Source organism: Vidua macroura, chromosome 16 (genome assembly GCF_024509145.1).
Source record: "Vidua macroura isolate BioBank_ID:100142 chromosome 16, ASM2450914v1, whole genome shotgun sequence".
In the NCBI taxonomy this organism is placed as follows: Eukaryota; Metazoa; Chordata; class Aves; order Passeriformes; family Viduidae; genus Vidua; species Vidua macroura.
Genome location: NC_071586.1, coordinates 14,312,625 through 14,333,282, shown reverse-complemented (window position 1 = coordinate 14,333,282; position 20,658 = coordinate 14,312,625). Strand labels below are relative to the sequence as shown.

The 20,658-nt window shown below is 53.1% G+C and overlaps 1 protein-coding gene across 4 annotated transcripts in view; it reads right to left on the bottom strand.

The window, feature by feature from the left end:
• Positions 1–20,658, bottom strand: part of RAI1 (retinoic acid induced 1) — a 74,524-nt gene that overhangs the window by 36,654 nt on the left and 17,212 nt on the right. For 3 of the 4 annotated variants that reach the window (XM_053991754.1, XM_053991752.1, XM_053991755.1), the window contains one exon: positions 2,584–2,664. The gene's annotated coding sequence lies outside the window, so the exon portion shown is untranslated. Of the gene's footprint in view, positions 1–2,583; positions 2,665–2,758; positions 3,417–20,658 lie in introns of those variants that run through there. The other variant, XM_053991753.1, reaches the window with a different exon arrangement.

Here is a 20,658-nt window from a genome sequence, read left to right as displayed (position 1 = left end):
ACCTCTGAAGGGGGGAGCCCCATCTGCCAGTCTCCCTGCGCACCCCTGAATTCCTGAGCAATGGAAAAGGCAGGAGAAAAGAGAAACTTGCCCAGCACAGGACCTACAGGATCAGTGGCTGCATCCTGCTCCTCACCCTGGGTGGGCAGAGCATCTACGTGGCTTTGGCACAGCACCTGTCCCCTCCAGGTGACAGCACAGACCCCCGTGGGACAGAAGAGCTGTGACAGCAGGGCTGCACTGTGCCCTCTGCACCAAGCAGGCTTGTGGCACTCCATGGCACCCCGAAATCATTGCAGTGAGCCCAGGCAGGAGGCAGAAGCCCCGCTGTGCTCCCATTCCCATGTGCCACAATGGGCAGGATCCGTCCCAGGGGGTCCTGTGAGGACGAGAGCCACCCGCAGCCAGGCTGCAGCATCTCACCCCGACAGCTCCCGGGGGCTTTCAGCTGCTCATCTCCTCCTCCAGCACAGCACAACCTACCCGGGGGAGCCCGGTGTGACCCCCTGAGGAGGGGACCAGGGGGTCCTACCTGCTGTCAGCCCACGGAGCCAGCCTGGGGGGGGGGAACACAGCATCACACCCGGCGCAGCCAGACTTGCATCAGCCCCCCCAAAAAATCCCAAGAAAACAGAGCGCGGCATGAATAACAAAAGCAGCGATCAGTAAAGACTCTCCCAAGAGGCTGCAAGTTCTTCAATTAGAGCTCGCATTATAGGAATGAGAAACTCCACGCCGTCTTCCGTAAGGATAACACTTTTTTCCCCCTCTCTTTTAAAGAATAAAGGGAGGGAGGGAGAGGAAGGGCTGCATCTCTAATGCAACAGACAGGTCTGCTGAGATTCACTTTGGCTCTTATTTTGACTTTCATCTAAAAGAGCTGCCCTGGGAATCCATTAAGTCCAATTTAAATCGGCTCTCCGCCCTCACGGCTTCTCCCCGCCTTCGCGGCCCCCCCCCAGCTCCCTTCTCCCCCCTCCTCGGAAGCAAACAAACACAAAAGCAAGGCCAGGCAGGGCAGGCAGCGAAGGGCAGCACCGGCGTGGTTTCGGAGCCCTTCCCTGGGGGATTACAGCCTTCCCCAGGGCAGTTGCTCCATCTTTATTTCCACCCAAATAAACACAATCCGGCCACGTTTGGATCCCACCTCGGTATCCCCCACCTCGGCGGTGCTTTTGGGGAGCCGGTGGGGTTTCGGGACCTGCTTCTGCTCCCTGCACATCTCCCCCCATCCACACACAGGCATATTTCCCCCCGGTTTTATTATTTTTGAGGACAATTAGCTCCATTAACAACGCAACCGGCAAAGTTGGATGGGATATAATCACATACTTCAGGTTGGTTGGGTTTTTTTTTTTTGGGTTTTTGGTTTTTTTGTTTTTTTTTTTTTTTTTCCCCCAGTGAGCTTCCCCACCCCGAGATCATTCCTCTGCCTTTGGGAATCGCCCCCCCTCGCAGCCGGGCGAGGGACGGACCCCTCGCCTTTCATCTCACCACACTCATTCAAGCTCTGCTTCTGTCGTATAAGCAGTTTTCCAGCTCTTCCCCCCCCTCCCGCCCCGTAACACACCCGCTCTGCATTGCATCCTATTCATATGTTTTCAATCATCGCCGTTTCGTTATTTAAAACAAAAGCACACGGTTCCCCACCCCCGGGCAGCACTCCGAGCCCCCTCACCGGGCTCCACGGCTATTCCCTGGTTTGTTTGTTTATTAATGTCAACGGAGGATTTGGAGGCAAAATTTGCCGTGGGAGAATGGGAGCGGGAGGTGAAAGTCCCATCAAGGGGCTTTCCAAAGGCGCAGCCAGATGTGCAAACCCCACGATTCCTTGGGTTATCTGCTAGATCCATTTTTCCCTGCCCCGCCAGCCACCGAATAAAAGAAAGAAAATCCATCAAGTCAGCGTTCTCACGTGCAGACAACGGCAAGGAGAGCCAGGCGCCCGCCCGCGGCACCGCCGCAACTTTTGGAAGTGTAAAACCATGCACATCCATAACTCCTCAATTAAATAAGCCTTCCCGGGAAGACTTCCCTCTGCAGAGGCTTTCGCAGCCCCGTGCCCATTATTATTTTAACTTTGCAAAAGTAGGGATCCAGGACAAGCCAAACGAAATCCACCCCTTCCACACACAAACACTTCCAAGTCTCAGCTGTATCTTTGTTCAGACACCCATCAATCGGCAAGTCAGGAGGGGTTTTTGGACGGCTTGCAAATTTCTTTATTACTTCCAGAAAAGCAAAACAACCCCCCCCCCACACACGCCCCCCGGGCTCCTCCGTTGCCGCTGCAAATAGGACACACACACAACACACACACACACGCACGTATAATCCCCCCTCCCTCCCCAAACTCCGCGATGCCGGCGCCGTGCATCCATTCAATCGCAGCAGCACACGAGTTGCACAAGAGAAAAATAAATCCGGAAAAAGCTCTGTCCGCACACCCTCACCCGCCCCCCCCCCCCCCCCACTTCCTCACGCCCTCCCTTCCAATTCTGCTGCGGCTTCAAGAAAAAAAAAAAAAAAAAAAAAAAAGGAAAAAAGGAAAAAAAAGCACAAAGATGTAGCTTGCAACAATACCTGCGATGGTCCTCGCTCTCTCCTCTCTCTCCTGCTGGCTCGCTCTCCTCCTCTTCCAGAGCACAGTAGCCAGATTAGATCCTTAGAAAAAAAAATGTGAGAAATAGCACAATTCTCCCTTTTTTTTTTTTTTTTTCTTCCCTTCTCAGCAGCCCTTCTGAGCTCCTTCACTAACCATTATTCATAGACCACTAGGGGATATAAGGTAATTAGAAACGGCCCTATAGCATCCAGCCTGAAAATGTAATGCCAGCGGTAGGAGTGGTGGAGGGCTCTGGCTGCGGGCGGCTCCGGCAGAAAGTGCTCGCTGGAGCTGGGGACCGAGGTGAGAAGTGGGGTGGAGGAGAGGGCGAGCGGCAGCGGGTGCTGGCAGCTCTCCCGACAGAGACCAGGGTGGCCAGGGACACCGAGCGGCACCGGTTTGGGTTGGGTTTGGGCTTTTTTTTTTTTCTCTTTTTTTTTTTTTTTTTTGTATTTTTTTTTTTGTATTTTGGAGTGGGCTCGCCGTGCCCGTGTGAGCCGTGCTGGGGCTGCGTGTGTGTGTGTGTGTGTGCGTGTGTGTGTGTGTTTGTGCCAGGAATAGCAATCAGCAGAGGCAGCACACAGAGCGCAAAAATGCCATCATGCAGGGTCAACAGAAAGCTGCAGACATTTTTTTTTTCTCTCTCTCTCTTTTTTTTTTTTTTTTTTTTTTGTAGGCTTAATCCTCTGGAGCGGGGGAGAAGGAAAAGGAGGAGGCTGCTGCCTCCTTTATAGTTTTGATTTTTTTTTTCCTCCTCTTCCAACCTCGTAGGATCAGACTAACCCCCCCTTCCTCTCCCCTCCACGAACACACACTCTCTCTCCAGCCCCAGCCATCCCAACCCTCCGCCAGCACTGCACCGGGGAGATGCCGGAGTCGGCGCAGGGTGGGATGCGGGTCTGGCCGCCGCGATGAGCCGGGTGGGATGAGCTAGGTGGGCTCGGCAGGGAAGCAGAGCAGGAGGGAGGCAGCGCGGGGGGGAAAGGGGGGAGGTGGAGGCAAATGAACAAATCACACCTGCAGCTTTCTGCGTGCCGGAGCCAGCTGCAGCCCAGGCAGCGACCGGCAGGAAAAATCCAGGCGCGCGGGCTCGCAGCACCGTCATCTGCGGGGATTTAGGTGCACGGTGAGCTGGTGGCAATCATCGCTGGGAGCGATTGATTTTGGGGAGGTTTATTATTAGCAGGAGGGGGAAAGGGAGGTGCTAACAAAGAAGCAACCCTTCCACACACACCGATTTTTTTTTTTTTTTTTTCCCTCCAAGGGGTAAATAAATAAAACCCGTCGCAGAGGCGAGGAGGGGGAGCTGGTCCCCTCGCCAAGGGACGCAGAGCTGCGGTGGCCCCGGCACACCGGGCCACCCGTGCCGCGCCGCCGGCGGTGCCGCGATCGCCGCCGCGCTCTCTGCCCGAAGGGCGCAAACGCCCAGCCCTGCCTCCTCCCACGACTCCGCTCCGAGCCTCTCGTTAATTGAACTAAAGCTGTTCACCTTGATAACGCAGCACGGCGGCAAGTTTCCGAGCCGTACGCGGGGGGCTGGAGAGCTATTTGATCCACTTCCAAGGCGCTGCCTTTCAATTCAACCCCTTGCTCTTGAAGGATGGATAACCAGGCCCTCTCTTTTCCCTGTTAATTACTCGAGATAGGAGCCATCAAGCTGCAAACCAGACCAAACCTCACAAGGGGACACAGCACCTGCAAAAGCAGACTGCTTGTTCTCATCTCCCCTGACTTTTTCCTCCCCACCCTCATCCTCATCCTCATCCCCATCCCCATCCCCATGGCAGACCCAGTCTGGCTGTTCGTGGGTAATTCACCACAATATGCTCCCAGCCACCTCCAGCTTCACACATGCCTCTCTGCAGGATGTTAAATCAAGCTGGGACCTCATGGCTCTCCAGGGACTTGGTGTTATTCCCTGTAATCACCAATCTGCCCTGCCCTTCACACACAAGAGCCTGGCACTGTTTGGCATCACAAGCCGTGACTGCCACCCTAGTAAAGTCAAGGTGGGATGGACCCAAAGGACATCACCCCCAGCTTCTCCTCTGGGATTGACAGAAGACTAAAGGATTTGTTATTTTTACACTACAATCCAATAAATTCAACAATCTGGTCCGTCCATGTTATTTCCCAGATCTGGTATGTTTGAAATCCCCACCTCCAGGAGTCCTGTGATTTCAGGAAGACCTCATCCCTGCTCTCCTCCAACCCTGACCTCACCGTGGTGGGGAGAAAGGCTGAAACCACAAAGCCCAGAGAGCCCCATATGCAAATTAAATCACCACCGAACACTTTGGTTATTAAACACTGTTATTTTTCTGGAAGCTTTAAAGTTCTGCTCCTATGATTTACGGGTTCAAAAAGGCTGATTTCATGACTTCTCAGCATTTCTGAGGTGTCAACACCCGCATCACCTCTGTTTGCATGACACGGTCATGTCTATTTAAGCCCAGCCACTGCCTGGGTGGGAGACCACCACCTATAACACCAATTAACTTCACTCCTTAAGACCTCCAAGCTCATAGAGGATGCTGCTGCTCAGTTGTGCAGATGGAAAAGTTTCCATCCCCTTGATAAAATCCAGATCCAGAGTATCCTGGAGCAGATCTCACCCTGAGCTACCACAAAACAGCATGACCAGCATCAAAAAGCCTCTTCCCATCTTCCCTGCCATGAGAGCAGGGCTCACCTTGCTGATCAAAGCTGGAGGCTTCCCTGGATGTAACCCCGCACCTCCTGCCCTGGAGAGGCTAAAAAATAATGACTCATAACAATGTTATTTCTGGTGCTGCTAAAACAAAGGCACTCTGGCTCCCTTGGTGTCTCACCACTTCGACCTAAGTGATAAGGCATCCTGAGAAAACTGAGCTTTTCCCACCAGCCTCCTCATCCAGCCCTGACATGAGTGGCCAGCCTGGGGTCTAAGGACCTCCCCAGTACCTACACAGGATGCTCTAGGCTGGCTCTTTTTCATTCATCTTTCTTTCATCCCTCTTCCTGGCAGATTTTCCCTCAGCCCCACTCCCGGCCATCCCAATGGATGGTTTTTGTCCCCTGGCCCGGGTGCCACACACCCCACACGTGCGGTGGCTGCTCGCAGGCAGGAGCAGCAGCCCTGCCCCAGCTCTCATCAAGCTCTGTGCATCAGCTCCGAGCGGATCCGATGGATTTTCATTTCCTAACTTTGCCCTTCGGGCTATTTCTAACGAGCTTCCTCACGCTTTAAAAAAAAAAAAAAAAAAAAAAAAAAAAAAAAATCCTTCATCTTGCAGAGCGGTGTCAGAACAGCAACACTCGGGATGACTGTGCCTGCGAGGAGGCTGGAAATTAATTATATCACAGTGGCTTTAGGTAGGGATCCATCCACTGACCTCCTTGTCCAGCTCCCGTCTGGGACCCAGAGAACAGCCAGAAATCCCCTCCCAGAGCAAACAGGCTTTTTTTGGCCTTGAAAAATGTATTTTTGTGGTGTGATGTTTGGTCTGTGCAGCACAGCCTTGGGCGTGGAGCCACCACTGTCCTCCCGTGACCCCGTGCCCTCCCCGTACCCCACGTCCCCAGCCTTGAGCCCCCTTGTGTAGCCTCTTCCTGCAGCACGGGTCCACCCACCCTCCTGGACTCATCCCTCCCACTGAGAGGAAGGAATCAGTCCTGGGTGCCTTAATTTCCACTAATCAGATGTTTTAATGAGTTTCTCAGATCCCACTTCCCACCACCACCCCCTCCGAGGCCGGCCCCGCTCCCGCGCCGTGCCGAGGCCCCTGACATCTCGAAGGCTTTCCTTGGTGGGAGAGCAGCGATTATTTCTCTCAAAAGGTCTCTTATAATGGAAACCATCTCTGCAACCCTCCTTGGTCTCCTCCTGCCGTGACCCAGGCTCCATCGAGAGGAGCTCTGCTCCAAGGCAGCGCCGTGTTTCCATGGAAAGAGTGAATAGCAGAGTCTTCCCAGTGGTTTATTAGAATTCCTTTTACTTCGATGGAGAGTTTTAGAGCAAAGTAGAAAGGCTTTAATGTGGGGCTAATGGAGCCCCTGGGAAGTCCAGGAAGGAAATCTCCCCTGGAGGAGGCGTGAGGAGAGGGAGGGCAACTTTCAAGACGAATTCCTGGACAGGTTGAAATTTTTTTGCAGGAGCCATCTCAGGCAGTGAGAAATGGAAATGAATGTTTGTTTTATTTTTAACAGATGTTACAAAAGACCTGCCAGTAATTCAGTGAACGATGCAAAACCTAGATCCCACTCACTTTTCCCAGCATGTCTTCTGTCCCCTCCCTCTCCTGCTTGGTACAAATGCTTATTTGCATTTAGCATATCATATTTAAAAAAAAAAATATTAAGCAATAAAATAACAATCATACGCCACTTCATTTCCTCCCTCCCTAAGGCTTTGGTTTCAGGTTAAATCCTTGGTTGGAGCAGCTATTAATTGTTTTTAATAAATTTTTCTGTCTCTTCAGATTTCCCAAACCTATATTCTACTCACCCACTTTAGAGGGTGCCCTCTTGCCCAGGCCCCCATCCCTCTCTCTCCCTGCTGTTCCCTCATGGAACAACTCTTGACTCTGCAAAGTGTTTGGAGCCTCAGTGTGAAACACAGACTGCAGCCTCTTCTTTGGGAAGAAATACAGAGATTTGCAGTTAAGAGATGGGGAGATGGAAAGGAGAGGAGGTACAATGAGGGGGTCCTAAAACCATCCAGCCAGGGGCTGGAAAAGCAGTAAGAGTGAGGCTCTCCAAAAAACACAGTGCAGAAAGTGATCCATGAATGCACACCACAGCACAGGGAATTCCAAAGCTGATCTGAAACCCCACCATGATGCCAGAGGGGTATTTGGGATGAGACACAGCACTTATGAGTGACACACATGAAACTCAAACCTGTGAGGCCAGCAACAGTCATGGAATCCCAGAATGGTTTGGGTTGGAAGGGACCTTCAAGCCCATCTCGTTCCAAACCCCTGCCATGGGCTGGGACACCTTCCACTATCCCAGGTTGCTCCAAGCCCCTTCTAACCTGGCCTTGGACACTTCAAGGGGTGGGGCATTCACAGCTCCTCTGTGCCAGGGCCTTACCACCCTCACAGGGAAGAATTCCTAATATCCAATCTATCCCAGCCCACTGTCAATGCAAAGCCATTCCCCCTTGTCCTGTCACTCCATGCCCTTGGAAAAAGTCCCTCTCCAGCTTTTGTAGTCCTGGCCAGAGGAGCCCTGAATCCCACGGATACCAGATTTCCTGAAAATGAGCAACTTTGGCAGCTCCTGGCTTAACTCTTGCCTGCAAAACACAAGCTGCAATGGTTCCTTTTCATGCCTAACTGAAATACCACTTCTCCTCTGGATACCCAGCTTTCCAAAGGGCAAGATACCAGGAAAACCTGGAGTGGGCAAATGCAGGGTGATTTTCTGCCCGGTTTCCTGTTAGCAACCCTGCATGCATAGCCCCAAGGGGCCCATGATCTCACACACCAGCATACCCTGTGCTGGATTCACACCCCATCGATGCCTTGTTTGTGGGATCCCAAGCAGGAAAGGAGGAGACAGGCTCTGGGGAGCAGCTATAGGTCAGTAATGACACAAACAGGGTGTCCCTGCACCCATTATAAATCCTAAAATCTGCCTGATTTCCTGGCAGAAAATGGCATCCGTGTGCATTTCCAGGTGACGGAGGAAAAGTGGCTGTTTTCACTGAGCTTTCTCCTCTTCCCGTTACAATCCTGCACCTGGTTAGCAACTGTCGGAAAGAGGTTAATCACAGTCCTTAAATCAGGAACCTTGTTGTGGTATGCTTGGGATGCACATCTGTGCTCTCCATGGCTCATCCCCGGCGGCATTTGGGAGAAGGCAATATGCCAAAAAAACCCCACCCCCAAATAAGCCACCCAACCCCCCCCCAAATGAGCGACAAGCATCCCAGGGTGCAGGATCCTGCTGATTCCTTGAGCTGGCTCTGCAGCACACGTGAAAAGCTCATGATTCCCCCAGCCCCACCATGGCCACGGGTTAAAGGCATCTCGGATAATGTGGTGTTGGCGCAGCCATTATGGGGCAGAAAAGGCTTTTGAGGGATTGGGGTTTTGCTCACTGGCCAACCTTGTGATGGAGGGGAGGAGGCATCACTGGAAACGCTTTGGGAGTAAACCATGGGGACCAGGGGTGGTCTCACATCCCAGCCCAGAGCTCAGCCCTTGACAGCGCAAAGGCTGGAGCTCCAGCAACCGCCAGCTGCCCAGCCTGGCTCCTGATTTCCAAGCACTGCAAAGCCTGGCCTGGCCTTGCTATTTCTAGGCCTGTCCCAGGGGATTACCCTGCTCTCCCTGTTTTGGGAAAAAGAAGCATTCCGGAGTGTCAGAGCCCTGGTGCTCAGCCGGGCCCCGGGCTGCCGGTGCGGCAGACACCAAGGCTGTTCCACGCACGCACACGTGCACAACCCGGAAAATGGAGAGGAATTGATCCCGGAGGCAAATCTCTTTTGTTCTAACCCCGCTGCTGTAACTGGATCTCCCCAGGTTCTGGGCTCAGGAGCTGCGTTGGATCACATCGCTTTCATGCCTTCTCCCAGTGCCAGCTTGTCACATTCCCTCGTGCCGGCGGCGGGGAGGGGATGGGTGGGAAGGGGAAGCATCGCTCCCAGCGCTTGTTTACCTCAGCACCGTGCACAGGGGGTGTACGGCAGTAATGAGCAAAAACCTGGAGGGAGCAGATTGCAGAGCCGCGGCATGAGACCACCCCCAACTCACAGGCTGCCCCTTTTTTAATGAGGTCCCCCTCATCCTCCTCCCTGCCAGGCTCCCCGTGCCCTGACATCCTCCTGCCTTTCCCCGCTGTCTTGTTCCGACTGCAGAAATGCTGATTCACAGAGCCCGGCGCAGGAGGCGTTTGGGAGGCAGAGAGAGCAGCTCAACACCGCCCGAACGCACCCGACCTCCCCGGGCGCCTCCGCACCGGTCACTGGCGACAGAGGAGTCGCTGCAGATTAATCCGCTCTGCACTTATTCCAGCACCTCTTTCCCAGTGTCTCCCTCACCTCTCAGCAAGGTGAATCCATCCCCTCTGCTTCCCGGGAGAGCTCACATGCTGGAATTTGCCTCCCCTTTCTGCACAGGGGAAAGCAAGGTGAAAGACTTCCCGCTGCGCACGACAGCGGATGGGGTGGATGGCACTTCCCCAGGGAAGTCCTCTGCTTTCCAAGCGGCAGGGCAAAGAGAACAGCACCCTGACCCGCTGCCAGGCAGGTGTCAGACCTCACTCTTGGATGCTTTGATGCATCACTGGCAGTCCAGACGCCATCTCCTCCTTCCAGGGCAGGCAGTGCCTGTGGCGGGGTCCGCGCCCCGGCTGGCTCCTGGCACCCACTGCCACGTCAAGGGCGCTGTGCTGTGACAGCAGCTGGCACGAGCAGAGCTGCCCACCCTGCCTCACCTTCCCTCTCCTCTCCTTTCCCCTCCTGCCAGCACGGTGCAGCTGGTGCAGCAGCAGGGCCGAAATCTGAGACAGCAAAAGGATGGTTTTTTGGAGCAGGCTGTAGGAACGGTGTCCCCAGCAGCCCAGGGAAGACAAATGGCTCCAAAAGCAGGGGATGGCTGTCCAAGGATTTAGTTTCTCCAAAGTCCAGGTCTCTTTCCTCTGGGAAAACCACAACACACTGTAGGAGAGCTCAGGTGAATAGATCCATCCTGTTCTACTCCATCTTGCATTCCGTGACCCCATTCACTGCTCCCCCCTGAGGCCACTTCACCCCAAAGTCACCTGTGATGCCACAAGGGATGCAAACACTTGGGGACCCCGTGCATTGAACAGCAGGATGTGACACAGACTTTCCTGTCACCCTGACATTCCTCCCTGCTCCGCGTCCCTCTGGACCATCTCAGCACTGCTCGGATCGGGTGGGACCCATCCCAGAGCAGGGCATGCAGAAGATAAACCCAGTAAGCCAGGCAGGGAAGCCAGAATTGAACCCAGCTCTGCAGGCCCATGGGAACACTTTGGATGTGTCAGGGGACACCAGGGCGTCAGGACACCCCTTGCCACCACCACGCTGCTGCATCTGCAGCCCCGAGGCTCAAAGATCAAATCCACCTTTTCCTTTAATCCTTCCACATTTTTTTGCAGGATGTATCAAAGCTGTGCTGGTCCACTCTGCATGGGTGACCACCTGCCCACAGCCAGTGGCCAAGCTGGGCTGCTCATCTGGCTCCCCGAAAAGCCATGGTGCATCTGAATAGATTTCCACCATGCAACCGTAAAGGCTTCAGTGGGTTTGAATAGAAGCCCCTTGAGGTATTATCTCAGCAGTGCCTTGAGGCAACCACCTGAATCCTTCCGTGACTGCTGCACAAACCTGGAATGTCTCAGGCAGCTGGGGATTATGGACAGACCTTGCAGAGGAGCCCCCAGACCACCACAGCACAGCCAGCACCATCAGCTCTCAGATGCTCCCACGTGCAGCCAATCCTCTAAAAACAAGGCACGGTGATGCTAAGAAGACCAAAGCCCAGATGCCAAGGCAGGAAACCAAGCTGAAGTTTTCACATTAATCATATCGAGCTCTATTCTTTTTCATCTATTTCAAGGCAAGTCAAAAAGAGGTTCACACTCTCCCCTGGCAAACCACAGAGGATGACGTGAGCCTGTCTCTTGCATTGCAAGTAGACTGTGTCAAGCAATTAGCAAGTCATCAGGAATTCAGATAGGGTGGGCAGGATACGATCCCTCAAAGCTCTGTCAGGAGCATTACCCACCCTGGAGTTTCCCATCAGGCATAGAAGGCAGCAGAGGGAGCAGGGGCTGTTGGTGAGCTCTCAGGAGCAGAGCAGACACCGTGTGCCAGCAGAGCCTGATGCCATAAAACACCTCACGTTTAGCCTGTGCTGCAGCTCAAAGACCCTGGGCATTCAACACAGATTTCTCCTCGCTCATTCCCAAACTCAGCAAGGTGGTCAGGCCAATCTAAGAACCCTCAGGCATCCTGGAGGCCTGCTGGGTCAACCTGAGTACCTCACACATGACCCATCCCTGGGCGTTTTGGCATCGCATCAACTCTTGCTGCTCCCACCAGTTTCACTCCCTGCAGCTCTGACCATGCTGGTTTCCACTCAGCATCATCCCAGCAGCCCACACCCTGCTCTCCTGGAAGTTAGTGAAGAAACCCATGCAAGAGGAGGAGCAAACCTCCTGCACTCATTCTGGGATGAGATTTGCACTTTGGTCCCCCAGAGCTGCTAAACCCACACCACACCAAGGCTTGGCACAGCACACAAGTGGAGCAGGACCATCTCACCAAGAGCACCTTGGAGGGGGAACTTGGTGGCTTGCAGCCTCCCCAGATACCTGGCTGGTCCCTATGAACACCCAACCAGCCCTGAAAGAAAAGAGGGAGGATTATCCCGAGGTGTGAGCAGCCAACCTGGGCACACACCTCCCTGTGCAGAGGGATCTGGCGTGCTGGGCAGGTGGCACAGGGGACGCCTAATCTGCCACCTGCCCTTTCTCCTCTCCATTGCCAAGGTAGCAGCAGACAATGCTATCTGCTGGGTTGTCAGCCGGCCCTCCTCCCGCCGTCTCTTTAGCCAGAAAACTCTCCATCTGTCTCCAGATGGGGTGTTTCTACCACTCCAGTCAAACCGATTCAGAGTGGAACAATGATGCTTTGTTAACAAAACAATTTTTGTATGTCAAGCCCTCCTTCTTGCGGGTTTTTCTCCCCCCCCCCCCAGTCCCCAGTGGGTCAGCTTTGTGTGGCGTCCTACATTTTGTTGTTTCTTTCACATTTTAAAGGCTCCGTATTTTAGTACAAAAGGTGCCTGCGGAGCAGCTTTTATCTGCGAGGCAAGATTTGACACATACGCAGATCACAATTGCGACAGGAGGTTCGTGATGTGGTGGTTAAGGGTGGTGTCAGGACCTTCAGAGTGATGAAGCATTATTTCCAGTGATTTTTGCCTCCAGGATAAAAATTACAGCTGGTCCAATGCTGCATGTATGGCTTCTGTGAGCTGGAATCCCCCAAGGGCTCATGGAGGGGGCAGAGAAAGTTTGAGCATGCTTTGGTACAGAACTGGCATCACCTGTGTCCATCCATCCTTCTCGTGTCCTCCTGTGCAGGACAAGCCACCTCTGTCACTTGTGAGCAGAAAGGATGGGTACATGGAATAAATCTACATGCCTGTGAGTAAAGTACAACCCTTTCCCCAGCACAATCCCTGTGGTGGCCAGCAAGATCAAACCTCAGCCCTCCAGTGGCCAGTCTCAGACCAAAGCTCCTGGGGAGTGCTTGACTTCTCCCCAGCTACCCGGGGCTGGATCATGCCCCTTGACCCCTCACCCAGTAGAGGGAAGGAGAGCCCTCTTCTTCCAAATACATCTCCACCACACAAGCCTCCAAGAAAACCAGCTCTTCCTTTATTTTTTTTCTTTTTTTTTTTCCCTGAAGCAACAAGCATACAAACCACCTTCTGCTCTGCACAAAAACCAGCAACTCCCAGCAAACAACCAAGCCGCTGGCTCCAGAGCAAACAGCTCCGTGTTCCTAAGCAGGCTGGAAATTTCTACATAAGGGGGACTTTTTCTTCCAGCTCCCTCCACATTTGCAGGGAAGGTCCCTCCTCCTTCCTGTCCTCAGGTAACAGCATCTTCATGGAAACACCAATATTTTTATGAGTCATCCCCCTTCTTCCTCTCTCCTGCTCTGTGGCCAACACCCCTCTGCTTTCAAGATCAAAGCCGAAGGGGACCAGCTGTGTTGAGTCCTTTCCTTTCCAGCCCTTTCCATCTCCATTTGCAGCCGTCGCCAGCGCGAGTCCCTGCTGTTCTGACAGCGCTTTGTGCCGCCCCTCCAGCACTGCAGCTCCGTGCCCACCCCCCTCCATCCCGCTCCTGCCATCCCAGCTCCTGCTCCAGCCACGCTGGGAACACAGGGAACCCTCCCTGGCCTGGGCTCAGTCCCCTCTGGCATGCATGGGAACTGCCCTGCTGGCTGCCCCGGCTGCCCTGCCTGTCATGTGCTGATTCAGAGGCAGAAATATGCTCAGAGAGAAACAGGATAATCTGCTTCCACTGAAATCCCATCCTAATTCCATGTGTTTGGTAACTCCTCCGCAGACCAGAGCATGAGACTACATCTCCCTTCCAAACAAGCAACTCCATGGGGACCTTCGCTCCAGGCTGCTTCCAGCAGGGGTACAACCTTGGCTGGGAAAGTCCAGCTCCTGCTGTGAAAGCAGCTCAGGGAACAGGAATCTCCCTCCCTATCCAAAAGGCTGAACATTTCACACAGCCCCCAGTGCTGCAGCAGGGATTTGCAATGTGATGGGATAATTAGAGTCAGGGATGTGCTTCTCGTGCTTCTTAACTGCCAGAGGGCAGAGTTAGATTAGATATTAGGAAGAAATTCTTCCCTGTGAGGGTGGGGAGGCCCTGGCACAGGTTGCCCGGAGCAGCTGTGGCTGCCACATCCCTGGAAGTATCCAAGGCCAGGCTGGATGGGGCTTGAAGCCACCTGGGGTAGTGGAAGGTGTCCTTGCCCATGGCAGGGGGGTTGAATGAGACGATCTTTAAAGTCCCTTCCAACCCAAACCATTCTGTGATTCTAGGATTCTTGACACATCCAGGAAAATCCATCCATTTTTGGTCTCCCGGTGAGTGTCATTTGTGCACGTTTGATGGAAGCTGCTTCCATGTGCAGCGACTCACAGGTCTGACAGGTCCCTCTCAGGGTCATACACCCCATCCTTCATGACATCTCATCTTGCACCACGTGCACCTCCTGGGTGCTGCCATCACACGTCCTGCACTGATACAATCCCTGCTTCCCAACACCACGCTGTAACTCAGCCCAAATCCAGCTTGGAGCTGTCTCTCTTACAAAGACTTTGAAGAAACCATTGCACAGAATTAAATCTTGGTGCGTTTTATATGTAAAACACTGATTTTAGCTGCTAATGGCAATTCCCAGCAGAAAAGGATGGTTAGTAGTGGTAGGTATATTTATGAATTCTTTCTAAGCAAATGCCGTGAGGCGGGAAATATTTCGGTCCTCGTGGAAAGCTTCCCGGGTTGCTGATGCAGGCATCTAAATGCAAAGTTTCACCATGACTTTTTGAGTTCTGTGCTCTGCTAGACATATCAAATCTCTTCTCTCAGGAATGCTTTCCCAGCCTCTCTCCCTGGGGTCATGCCTGTGTCACCGTGACCTGCCCGTCTCCGTGAGGGCAGCAGCATCCCCGTCCTTCTCCAGCCACTCCACTGACTTGCCAGTAAATAAAAGTCAGGGGATCTACTTGACTGGTCTCCTTAGCTGCTCTGTCCAAAGGGCTGACTTATAAAATACCCACATCCTGGATTTCTGGGAGGTTTTCACTGAGAGCACATTGTTTTTCCCCAGCAAAGCCAGAAAAGAATTTACAGTCGGTCCACACAGCGAGACTGCTCTGCTTTCTCTTTCCTGGGACAGGAACTCAGTTAGAAACAGATTGCTAGCAGCTAAATGCAAGTTCCTTAGCAGCTTCCAGAGTGAAAATATTCCCTCTCCAGATCTCCTTTTATGTCCACAACACATTATTCCGGTGGAGGGCTCTCTTGCTAAGAAAAGCTCTGGTAACTCCCAGCCTCGTCTCCAAAGTGGTTCAGGTGTGGAAGCCAGCTCCCCTGCAAGCATCTCTTGGTCCTGCTGCCCAGCTGAGATGTCCTTAATTCCTCCATCTGTCCCCTCCAGGCTCTGGCTGGCTCTGCTCTCAGACAGCGAATACATACTGCAGGCTGCAAGGCTGCTTGTCCTAAATATACACTTTTCCCACAGCTTCAGGAGAAATTATGTTTTCTAAGTCCCCCAGCCCACTCCTTGGGGTGCTTCTGGGGCTTTCCGTGCTAAGATGCCTTTGTCCCACACACTGCATGCAGACAGACGAGAGGTTCACACCAAAACCCACCTCTCCTCTCTGCCTTTAACTGAACCAAAACAAAAAACAGATGGAAAATCAAATGCTGGCAGTGTGAAGCATGTGGGCTGCACTCACATCAGCCCTCCTGGAGCTGCAGAGTGTATTCCTTCCTGCTCTGGGGTCCCAGGGCAAAGCCAGACCTCCCCAAAAGGGTTATTGGTGGGGGAGATCCTGCTATTCCCCCTTGCCAGCCACCATGCAGCATGGAGGTGGGACAGAGGGAAGGAAGGGAAAGACAGAGGCCAGAGTAGGCTTAGCATTTTAGGAAGTCCAGGAGGAACAATTTCAACCCCGAAGCAGGATTTGCACAATGCACAGGGAACAAGACACTGGGGCTGCAGACAGAATACTGGGGGGACAATCACAAACCGGACACTGAGCTGCTTTTGACCGAGCTCCATCCATCCCACACACTCCCAGAGGCAGAGACACTGCGGAGGAAACACCTCGAGACCAGAGTTAAGGCTGTCCCCTAATGAATGCATGGCATTCCACAGCCATAAGCTGCTCAGATGTCCTTAATTCCAGGATTTCTTACATGCTCCATGCCTGACTTTGTAACCTTAATCATGTATTTTTTAGTGTTGCTCTTGTGCGCACGTGAGCTTATCTCCTTTTACTGTGGGATCTTCTTTTCACTCTCTTGTTAGGATAAACAATACCCATGACTCTTCCATGTCCCTCCCTGGGAGTGCATCAGTGTCCCTGAACTCCCCTGAACACTCCCCAGTTTTGCAGAACGAGCAGTGGGGCTGCCCAGGCTCAACTCCAGCTCCTGCTGGAGCCTTGGTCACCCTCGGATGCTCGGAGGTCGCTCCCACGTGTGGATGAGCATCTGGATAACCCCAGTGCCACACCAAGGCTCCCTGCACGGCGCAGGAAGAGCAGGAGCAGAGGGAGCCCGTGGTGGGGGCAGGGACCAGCAGGGTGTTTGTGGAGTAAGGCTCAAACTGCCATAAGGGATTGCCTTGTTTACACTGGGCCCAGGGAAAATCACTCCAGGGATGGAGACACAGAAGCGTCCAGAAGCCTCTGAGAGCAGGAGAAGCTCTTCAGACCCTCGCCTCTTACTTTTGCTTACAAAATCATCCCCCCTGCCTCGCCTCCTGCATCACTGTCAAGGGGCGGAAGCTTTAAAATCACTGTAGTAAGCAGGGGAGGGATGAGGAAAGGAAAGGAAAAGTATTATCGGATGGGAATGTGGCTTTTCCACTCCTCCTTGCCAAGAGGAGCCCTCAGTACCCAAGGACACACCAAAAAGGGTTGCTGGGCCACAGGATGCAGCGAAAGTTGTGACAAATTGCTGGGAGAGGGAAAAGAATAAATAGGAACCACCTTAAGGGAGGGGAGCCACCAGCAGAACAGTTAAAATGACTAAATACTTTCCCAATATCACTCCTCCACGTAAGCATTGCTGTAATTGCCCTTGGGATGTTGCACAACGGAGAAAGGGAGGGGCAGGTGCTGGCAGGGAGGGAGTGAAGGCGTGCAAACCTCCAAATATCCATCCCAGGCGCTGCTGTCATCGAGGAGAGAGCTCACGGACTCTGCCACCTCGGGCCCTGGTGGATTTATCCCCTGAGGGGCCATTCCTCACACGAACTGGAGGACTCACTCCTCATGCCTCTGAGACACAGCGGGCTGCCCCGGGGAGCAAGAGAAAAGGCGAGGAGGAACAGAGCCCACACTGCACTGTGTGGCAAAAAAAAAAAAAAAAAAAAAAAAAAAGAGAGAGAGAGAGAGAGATATAAGGGCTTCATTCAAGCGCTCTCGCTCTCTGGAAGTCTCACACAGAGCAGCTGGTCTTTAAGACTGTTGCAAGCACGCCATGCAAGCACAGAGCCCTTCCATTCCTGGGTGCTTTCATTAGTGACACTCAGACAGGGACAGCCACTCAACCCCCATGAGAAGGAAAACGGCTGACTCATTCTTCCAGCAATGCTTGAGAGCAGGACACGGTGCTCGTGCTCTGTAGCAGCAGCCTGAGTCCTCTCCTGCTTCCTAAGCCAGATCACCAGATCTGGGCTCGGATGCCACACACACACATGCACACACAGAGCTAATCCACAGATGTGCTGGGTCCCTGCATAGAAGCATCCTCATAGAGCATCCTCAGCCTTTGCTTCCAAAAGCTGCCCAGTGACGCTCAAGTCAGAAGGGAAACCTCTGAGAGATGCAGTCTTGAGGTTTAAAACATCTGTGGGCCATCAGCCATTAAATGGGATGCGATGCCGGTTTGCTGCTCTCGGGTCTCACGCCAGGTTCATCGCTGTGCTGGCTGGGTACCGTCCAGCAATGCATTAAGTGATGTGACTATTTCTGTTCTCATCACATGTTTGCTCTCATCCTCTCCAGGGTGTGTGCGGGGGGAAGAAAACACACATTCATTATGGAGTGTCATATTTTGGTAAGGCTTTTCGTCTCTCTGCGTAACACCGGGCTCTTGGCAGAGGAGAAGGGGGATTTTGTTTTCCTAATATCCATGTACTCAGGTATTTCTGTTAGAGGAGGCAAAGTCAAAGAAATGCTAATCAAATATCCAGGAGTGCACAGTGCTGACATCCGCACCTCGCTACTATATGGCCTTTCATTAGCATTACCTAAATGTACGACCGTACAAAGAGCAGATTTCCTTAGCAACAGGGCTGCCTTCATATTTCCTCCCCACTACCCCCTGCCCTTAGAAGAAAAATGACTTCAGCTCTTTCTCTGAGCCCTGCTCTGCGCTGCAGCAGTGCTCTACGCCACTGCCAGCCTTTGCTATATGCTGCATCTGGGACGCCTGCCTCTCCACGCTGGGATCCACGAGCCATAAAGCAACCTCTTGACTTAGCTCTTCTGCACAGCCACAATAAAACTCCTCTTTTCCTAACGGAGCATATGCAAAACAGCCCTGTAACGGCAGAGGGGGGATCCTCTCCTCCAGATGACTTACAGCTCCCATCGCTGAGGGAGGATGTCCAGCATGCTCAGCAGAGCTGGCGTTGCTGGCTGGCGACTCCTTTGCTCCCTGCCACCTGGTTGAAGGGTGACAACTGCCCTCGTCCCCAAATGGCACTGTAAACCACCTTTGCCTTGGGCAGGGAGCTGCCAACCCCTCCTCTCCCCGGATCTGGGCCAGGAAGACGGAACACTTCATCCTCCGCGCTCTCCCCCGGTGCCACAGCCTGGTGCGCTGGGCTATTTTAAGAGCTCGTCTGGGAGACTGGCACACGCACCGCGCTGCCGGGAACTCCCTGCTTCTGTTTCAAAAAAGCTGGAGGCTGGGAGCCTGCTGGGACTCACCCCTGTGATTCCCAAGGTCTGACCCTCCTCTCGCTGGGACTGGCGCAACGCTGCTGAGTCAAACGGAATTAGTCCCAATTAGCACCGGTGAAACGGGAGGAGAATTGTGCCCTCCCCGGCATTTCAACCCCCCAGCCACAGGCTGGGACCACTGAGCCTCCCCCTGCAGCCATGCCCCTGCTCTTCATCTCCCTGCTCTCCAACCTGCTCGTTCTGTGTCGCCATTCCCTGCCTTTTTCACACGGATACTCAATCCCCTTTCCCATTATGATAGGGTCTTTGATTGCACGATCGCATAACTATAATGAGACAAATATTTATTTTGCAGATATGGGTTAATCAGACCGAAGGTATAGAAATATTTCATGCGCTAATCAGAGTACCTTCAGCAATCAGTATAGCAAATAACTCAGGTAAATTAACATAGGAGAGTTCCCTTATCAGGTTTTAGTCTAAGATATATGTGCATTAAGGACTAATTTGCTCTCCCCCCTCAGATTTGGGCTGGAGCCCAAGATGAGGTTGAGACCAAGGTTCCCTCCCATCAGCTTTCACAGGAGCTGTGCAGGCTTTGCTCCTGGCAGCATCAGACACCAGGATGAATATTCAGCAGCGTAAACGCCTTTGTTTTCTGTGCTCTGCACCTTTAAATTTCCAAGGGCTCTGCTGTTTTCAGCTCAGACAGCCTTTTTGCATTCAGTTCGCTGCAAGCTGACACAGAAGACACGATGGAGCAGGTTGTGTCTCCTGCTCTGAGCCCTTCACGCCACTCTGGCAGCGTTCAGGGGCCATATTAAGAGCTGCGAGTAATTAGTGAATTCCTCCTGCCCCAGTGCGGCGCAGAGCAGCCGTACCGGGCATCTCGTGGCAGGCTGGCGGTGGCCAGCGGGCACACGTGGTGCCAAGAGCATAGGTGGCAGTGGGGACACTGGCCTCCGTGCGGGTCCAGAGGGGCTGTCAACAGGATGAGCCAAGTGAAAGCCCAAGAAGGGCTCCTGGGTTCAACAGGCCTTCCCAGGGCACTCACCCAAGCTCCTGCAGATTAGCAGTCTCAGGAGACACCTTATAGAATCATCAAGGTTGGAAAAGGCCATCAAGAGTTGCCCAGACTCCTCAGGCTCAGTGTCCCTCACTCCAGTGTCCCCAAACCAGGAGCGGCCGCGCTCCCGCCCCAAAGCAGCTCCTACAAACTGCATTTTCCCTGCTTGGCTCTGAAAAAGCTCCCGCAGAGGAAACACAGAGGATCTGCCCTTGCCTCTGTCATGTTTTGGGATCCCAGAGAACAAAAAGCACCGGAGGAATGGCAGGCATTATAGTAACGATGGTGACAAATTTAATTAGAGCAGGAAGCTCTGGAGTGGATTTCAAATGGCAACACGGCATTTTGTGTGAAAGCATTGCCTCGCTCCCCCCCCGCCTCCACCACGCGGCTCCATCCAAACCCACCCCACCCTGCGGGATGCATCCCTCTAATTTTCCCACATGTTGTCCCCTTCATCCTTTCCCCCCCCCTGCACTCCTGAACCAACACATTCCCGTGGTCTGGAAAATGCAACCATAGAGCAATTCAATAATGCAGCAGCCAGATGTGCAACAGTATATCCAACATGTCATTCAAAGGAGCCCTTCAGTGGAGCCGAGACATGCTATCCCGCAATCTTAACTAATACATCCTGAGGCCCTGGAGGAGTTGATGGATGTATACAATTCCCTTTCCTACAGCTGTGGTCCCTTTTAGAGGGGGCATCCAGACTCAACAATAGCCCTGCTGTTGCTTTCAAGACAGAACCTCTTCAGACAAACCGGGCTTAATCCTGACCCCGGTTA